We start from the raw sequence: 8,320 nt of genomic DNA, 5'->3' as shown, positions 1-8,320 counted from the left end.
CTTTGCAATCACTTGTTATGCATCAGAAAGTTGGACAATGACTAGGGAGCATAGAAGGAGAATTGACACCTTTGAGCTGCGGTGCTGGAGAAGAGTATTGAATGTTCCATGGACTGCCAAGAAAACAAACAGTTCCACTCTAGAGAGGGTTAAACCAGGCTACTCCTTGGAGGCAAGGATTCTGGGGCTTCCCCTGACATACTTTGGACATATTGTAAGGAGAAACAGGTCTTTAGAGAGGGACATCATGCTGGGTAGAGCCGAGGGACAGCGCAGCAGGGGAAGACCCTCTATGAGGTGGATTGATTCAGTGACTGGGGTAATCGGGATGGGTGTGTCAGAGGCAATGGGACTGGCACAGGATAGGGCACTGTTTAGGGCTGTTGTACATAGGGTCTCTATGAGTCGCAAACAACTCGACGGCACATAGCAATAATAACAAACATAGCTTTCTATGATATTCCTGTATTGTCAGTTTAATTTCAACTCTTTGGTGTGATGTAATCTTTATAATTTCCTTTTTGGGTTATTTGTATCTTCTATTCTTTTGTTAAATTTGCCAATAGTTTGTCTATCTTTTTGACTCTTTTGTAAAACCAGCTTCTGGTCTTGATGGTGTCAATTGTTTTCTATTTTCTATCTCATTGATTTCAACTCTTGTCCATATAATTTATTTTCTTCTCGAAGCAGTAGGATTAGATTGTTGTTCTTTTTCTCTTTGATAGAAGTGTTGAGGTAGGTGATTAATTTTACTTCTTTCATCCTTTTTTATGTGGTTGTCTATTGGTATGAACTCTCTCCTGATGACTGCCCTTGTTGTATCTCAGAAGTTTTGGTTATGTTGTATTTACATTTTTATTTGTTTTGAGGAATTTTTTATTTCATCTATAACCCAGTCAGGTTATAGCAGGGTGTTATTTAGCTTCCACAGGGGTGGTTTTATAAGCTTTACCCTACTGTCATTATTTCTAGTTTTACACTATTGTGGGCTGAAAATAATTTTGCATTATTTCAGTGTTTTTTAAAAATAATTTATTGGTACTTGCTTTGTGTCCTAATACATAATCAATTCTGGAGACTGTACAGTGTGTACTTGAGAAGAAAGTAAATTGAGTTTTACTTAAGTGCAGTACCCTGACAACATCCGGAAAGTCAAGCTGGCTAATAGTATAGCTTTGTATTCTGTATCTTTGTTAAGTATTTTCAAGTTGATCTATGTTTTGATGAGAGTGTTGTGGTAAAGTCTCCTACAATTATTATGCTGCTGTTTATTTCTTTCTTTAGGCCTGTTAACCATGGTTTTATGTGTTTTGTTGGTCTACCATTTGGTGTATAGATGTTGACTAAAGGTTACATCTGGTTGATATATTGTGCCTTTAATCATTATATAGTGCCTTTTTCTTATCTTTTAGGGTGATTTTCAACCTGAAGTCTTTACCTCTTTTGTTCGGCTTTTTGGTCCCTCCAGCATGTTGGAAACTTCTGGTATTTTGGTCCTGATATTTTGGATTGCATTTTCATGCATTTCTGTTCTTTTCAGTACTGTGCTGTCTGTACCCTCTCTATACTGTAATGATTTCTTAAGTTCTTCTATCTCTTTATCTGTGTTTTGTTATTGTTAAGTGCCATCGAGTCGCAGGTGACTCATAGCAAACCTATGAAAGAGAGTCCTCAACGCTTGGGTGTTTCTCATTCTTTCCCCAGGTTCATAGGGTTTCCGGAGGCAAGCTATTATAGAAGTGGATGCCACTCCTCCTTCCAAGCCTGTTTTAATCGGGGAGCACCACCCCACTCTCTGTCTGCATTAGGTAAGCAACCATTGACGTATTTGACACATCAATGTCACAGTGTTCAGCCTCATCACAGCAACCACAAGTTACCGCTGTACGGCAACTTGTACACCAGGACTATACGTCCTAGAGGAATGTCTGCTCTATATCTATAGTTTCAATTATTTTATTTTGCAGTTTCTTCCATAGTTATTCATTCATGTTCCTCTGTATCTAAATGTAAATTCTTTATCTCAGTTTCTGGAGTATTCACTTTATTTATGGCTTCCATTCTTTCTTCCATCATTTGTGCCTTCTTCTTAAGTGGTTCATATAGCTCCATGTAATTATATTTCTTCCCAATAGCACACTCTTCTCTCTCTCTCTTCTTTATCTTCCATCATTTGTACCTTCATCAGTAATTGTTCATGACTCTGTATCTATATATTTACCCCTGTCTCTAGGGTATTCCTTGGTTCTGAAATATGCTTTGCTATTTTAGGGAGTTATGGTGGCCTAGTGGTAAGAAACTGCACTGTAATCTTGAAGACATGCAATTAAATCCACCAGTTGCTCCTTGGGAGAAGGATGAAAAAAATCTCCTCCTACGAAGTTAACAGCATCTGAAAACCCACCAGAAGCTCAGCCATGGGTCAGTTCTGACTTGATGGATGGTACTCAACAATAACAACAATAATAAATGTTCTTGGTGGTGTTGATACACACAGCACAACTGGAAACTAGCTACTTCCTGGCTACTGTACTTTCTCTATCTGTGGAAATAGTTTTGTAGCTGACTGAAATTTCAGTGTTAGGTAAGTACATGGACATGGAGACATGGAAAATTTTATTAATCTGTAAAAGAGTACCTGACAAGTAATTGAGAGTTTTGCTATTATTGTTAGCTTAAGAGGAAAAAACATTAGAGTATATGAAGAAGAATGTGGCATCAGGATTGGAGGGAGACTCATCAACAAACTGAATTAAGGAGATAATACAACTGTGTTTGCTAAAAGTGAAGACTTGAAACACTGTAAAAGATCAAAGACTACAACTTTCAATATAGATAATGTTTCAATAATAAAAAAGGAGAAATCTTCACCATTGGACCAATAGACAAAATCATGATAGATTGAGAAAAGTGGAAGTTGTCAATTATTTCATTTTACTTTGATCCACAATTAACACCTCTGGGAACAGCAGTCAAGAAGTATGTATTGAATTGAGTCAATCTGCTGTCAAGGACCTCTCCAGAGAAAGGTCTAAAGTATCCCAGATGCAAGTCATGGTATTTTCAATTTCTTCCTATGTTTGTGAAAGCTGAAAAATACATAAGGATGACAGAAGAAGAATCAATGCCTTAGAATTGTGCTTTTGGAGAATATCGAATGTCTCAAGGACTGCTAAATGAACAAACAAGTCTGTCTTGGAGGAAATGCACCCAGGATGCTTCTTAGAAGATAGAATAATGAAATTTTTTATGTTGTTGCTGCTATGTGCTTTTGAGTTGATCCTCTAGTGTTTCCAGAGATGGTACATTGTATGGGATGAGATTGCTCTTCCTTCTCCAAATAGCTGGTGAATTCCAACCATGTATCTTTGGGATTGCAGTGCAACTTGTTACTCCAGTCACCTGAGATCCCCAGTTTGGAAGAAACGCAACCAGGGTGCTCTTTACATGCCAGAATGATGAAACTTAGTCTCACATAATTTGGGGCATGTTTTCTAGTGGTACCAAACCTTAGCGAAAGACATTATGTTGTTTAGTGTGGTGGGTCAGAGAGAAAGACTTTCAACAAGTTATATTGACACACTGACTATAACAATGGGCACAAGCGTATCAGAGATGGTGAGGATGGTACAAGATAGAGCAAGTTTCATATCTGTTCTTCATAGCGTTTCTATGAATTGTAGTCAACTTGATGACACCTAACAGCAATAGCAAGATGAAAAAAGAGAGCTCTGCAGACAGACTTGATTTTGCTTCTCTGGAAGTTCAAATCCAATAGCTACTCCAGGGGAAAGAAAGGCAATCTCTCTCCTCATGATTGACAGCTTTGGAAACCCACTGGATGGATAATTGTTTATGATTAAGAACTGAGTCAGTAGCAATGTAAGAGAAAGAGAGATGGAATAAGAAAGAGAGAGACAAAAAGAATAGGAAAAATATTTTCCAAGTATTTAAATGTCAGAAGATTTAAATGTCATATATGAAGATTTATATTATTTATATGTGCCAGGCACTGTTCTAAGTATTTAATAGAGTAACATCTTCCAATCTTCATAATAAATTTATGAGGGTATTATTTTTTCCACACTGTTGGGTCAAATTAATGGCTGCAGTAAAATGTATGGCAAAGAAAGGAAACACTTTCCTGATGAAGCAATAGATGTTGAGATTCAACTGTAAGTGATAAACCTGGAATAACTTTGGCATCAATGAGATGAAAGTTTATTTTTTGAGCATGCAAAAAAATACAACCAAGTCTCACAACATCAGTGGAGGTTCTTTTGTAAAGAACCCAATATCCTTTTTTATATTGCTTCTTTATTATGTATGACTAACATGGACCTCTGCCCCTGTACTGATCAATGCTGTAGCCACTAGCCATATGTATCTGTGGAGCACTTGAAATGTGGAAGGTTCAAATAGAAATGTGGTATAAGTATGTAATAGAGAAATTAGCAAGAAAATGTCCTATGACAACAGTTAATTGCTGTTGTTGCTGTTGTTGTTAAGTGCCATCAAGTCATAGGCAACTCATAGCAACCTTATGAACTAAAGTCTTTAACACTTGTGTGACTTTCATTCTTTCCCCAGGTTCATAGGGTTTCTGGGGGCAAGCTATTATGGAAGTGAATGCCACTCCTGCTTCCAAGTTTAGTTCAATCGGGGAGCTTCACCCCACACTGTCCACCCTGGGTAACCATTATTGCATTTGACACATCAGTGTCACAGTGTTCAGCTTCACACCTCTGTATGGAAAGTGGACACACCACGGCTATAAGACCAAGTATCTTCTATTGATGGAAATTTCAGTCCTGATTCTGGATGGTCATATGCTCAGGTACAATTTAAGGGTTATTTAAGTACAGAAGGAGAAGAAAATAGATCTTAGAGGACTATTAAAAATCTGAAAGTACAAATAGCAGAACAAACCTTAGCTTTAGTTGATCTACAAAAAATATCTTTATGTGAGCAGCTGAACAAAGGGAAGGATGAAGCCATTTAAGAGAGTTCTCTCTTATAGTCCATACATTCCATGCATAAAGGAAGTTTTCAGCACATCAGTTTTGTGAGTGAGGGCCTGATTAAGTCAGACTTAAGGAGACAGAAGGGGTTAAAAAAGTGATGCTGTGAGTCAGGTTAGATCAGAAACCATGAATTTATATTGAAACCAATCTGCACAAGTGTGCAATTTTTGCTAGCAGTGCTCAGCACCCCAGGTGCATTCTAAGAAAACAGCTGGTAGTTTATTTTATTCAAAACTGAGGTTTTACTGAGGAAATGCCAAGTAAGAAAAAAAAATGGAATGAAAAAGTGAAACAGAGTAGTTTTGAGGATTGACAGTAGAGTGTTTTTACTATGGGAAAATTGTGAAAATATCTGTTGATGGAGAAGAATAAAGTATGGAGGCCAAACGCAGGGATCTTATGAGGCTAAAGAAGATGCAAAGTTAAGAGAGAGGTCTGAAAGAGAAAATGTTGTCGTCTGTGGGTTGGATGATGTTTGAATTCAATTTTTCACCAGTAGATAAAGCTGGGTGATGACAAGGTTCACAGTGAGTCACGGAAATGATGAGTAACTGTATTACAGTGGAAGAGGAGGTTATTAGAAATGAAGAGGTCAAGAAACTGGAAGGTAGGGATTTGGTAGGGGAATGCAGTTCTTCAATCTTTTGACTATTCTAGTCTCAAGGACTATAAATATTGAGGTTTTGAAATCCACAAAAGTTGAGAGACAATTTTCTATAGGTCTTTCATGTTTCTGAAGATCCTTGTGGGAGCAGTAGAGTAAGTGTTGGGCTGTTAACAGAAAGATGTTCAGTGGAAAAGATGTGTCAGTCTGCTCTGTGAAGAGTTGCAGCCTTGGTGCCCCAGGAGACATTTCTACTCTATCCTACAGGGTCTCTGTGAGTTATAATTCACTTAACAGAAGTGGATTTGGGTTTTTTCCCTGTTTCTACAGATCATGCAAGTAGAGAAACTTACAAGTTTTTTCTAGATATTCTTTCAAGAACACTGATGGCTCTGTGTAGGCTAAGCATTGGATCAGTGACCAAAAGATCTTTTTTATTCAAATAGAAACTAACTCAATGGCAGTGGATTTGGTTTGCTATCTCTCAAGGATGTTTGTATAGAAAAGATTTACAAGATAGAGCACTTGTGGAGTAGAAGAAGGTAGGCATGCTTACTATATGGTATAAAATATATGGACACACTAAGTTCAGGATTATTCATCTGTAGTAAAATGTGTAATATTTGTGGTAAGCTAATGAGTGAGGATTCTTGCTTGCAATCTGAAAGTGTGCAGCTCAAATCCATGAACCGTTCCAAAGGAGAAAGATTAATATTCTCTTCTTGTGTGATTTATTGACTCTAAAAAACCCACTGGAGAGTCAGCTATGAGTTGACACTCAACATTGTTCAGTTAAGGAAATATGGAATGTAGAATCAGTACAAAACTGGTAACTGGTCACTACAATTGTTGTAAGAAATAAAATCCTTTGTCACTGACCCAAGAATAGTTATTCTTCTGTAAGGATCCACAAAACTGTAAAAAGCTAAATTTTTTTAGCCTGTAAAAATTAAAATCCCAGATCCTCATAGTTCTGGAAAGTTATTTTCAAAAGTCATTACTTTATTCATTCCATAATATTTTTTATCCATCATGGATCTTTTTGGTTTCATTTCCTTTTATTATCTTGCTATCTTGAAAAATAAAGTTGATCTTTACTATTATCATTTTATGGGTTTTTTTCCCCCGCCCAATATTAAAGTATCCTCAAGTGCTTGTAGCTCTTTTGCTCACTTGAACCATCTTTACAAAATGGAATATTCTCTTTTTATTGCTTGGGTACTATGGTTTTGTTTTTACAAATAATTGATTGTTTTAGGTTATTTTTCTCAATTATGTTTGATGTGAAAATGGCTGAAAAATAAATGAACATTCGGCAGTTCTAATGCTTTACTACAATTAGGTGCAATCTTTCTCATCTAATACACTAACTGTAACAGGTGGAATAAAATCAATTGAATGTGTAAATTCTTTAAATAACAGCAAATGGAGCAAATTGAATTTCAAAGTGGAAAAAAGGTGAACCTTAGAAGCAGTGGTAAGAAGGTCATCAGCAGAATTAGCAAAAAAGTCTGGCAAAGTTACAGTTAGGCAGCTAGTAATACTCTATTGATCAGACTTTCTCAATCAATGAGGCTGTGCCTAGATTATTGATGCAAAGGTATTAAGCAAAATTTTATTTCAGCTAACTTGTTGGCTCAGATGTCAACTGAAAGTCATTTCCCCAGTCAATCAAATGTACAATAAATCTGAGCAGATTTAGCTCTTAAATATCCTTGTGTCCGCTCTGCTTTCCAATCATACAATTACCATTGAGAGGGTAACGATTAAATTAATATATAAGCTAACACATCAGGAGAAGCACTGCATTTCTAAAAAGACAACAGAGCAGTATATTGTTCAGGAGAAAAGGTGGATATGGAACATCATCTTGCTTTCTTGTAGATTTTGAAACAATTAGGAAAATATACACTTACTTCCAAGTTTAGCTCACAATTTTGGTAGTTTCAAAAATTGTGCATATTCCATAACATACATTGTGGTATGTGGTGCATCTCAGAGTTGGAGTGAAAGATCAATAATTGACAAGATAAAAGGAAAAAATGTGTGCTTATAAATTTGTGGGTGGAAGAGACAGCTAAGTGTTCTGGGGGAAAAAATTGATTTCCTCTTCCATCAGGTGTCTATTTCATTGGAGATATCTCTTTTACTTATAATTTCATTCTTGTCTTTGTCTGTATCTCCTTCCCATTTCCATTATCATCTAGCAGCTCAAGTGAAGTAGTCTGTAGGGAAGTTAGGTGCTTAATCCAAAGTTTATAACTCTCTGGTGGTTTGAACAGCTCCATGGAAAGATTGACAATCTTTACAGCCTCAGATACACCAGTGGGGGATCACTTATGAGTTGATTCCAACTTGACAATAATGATGTTTTGTTTTGTTTTTGGTTTGGTGGTGGAGAAGAGTATTGAATATACTGTGGTATGCCAAGAAACAAAGATTAATCCTGGAGAGGGTTAAACCAGGCTTCTTGGAGGCAAGAATTCTGGGGCTTCGTCTGACATACTTTGGACATGTTGTAAGGAGGGACCAATCCTTGGAGAGAGACATCCTGCTTGCTACGGTGGAGGGAGGGTGCAAGAGGGGAAGGCCCTCTATGAGGTGGATTGATTCAGTGACTGGGGTAATCGGGATGGGAGTGTCAGAGGCAGTGCGATTGGCACAGGATAGAGCAGAGTTTAGGGCTGTTGTA

Source organism: Elephantulus edwardii, unplaced genomic scaffold (assembly GCF_000299155.1).
Source record: "Elephantulus edwardii isolate Elephantulus edwardi_28Jun2011 unplaced genomic scaffold, EleEdw1.0 scaffold00003, whole genome shotgun sequence".
NCBI lineage: Eukaryota > Metazoa > Chordata > Mammalia > Macroscelidea > Macroscelididae > Elephantulus > Elephantulus edwardii.
The sequence above is the reverse complement of the archived record's forward strand: the minus strand, read 5'-3'. Positions refer to the sequence as shown.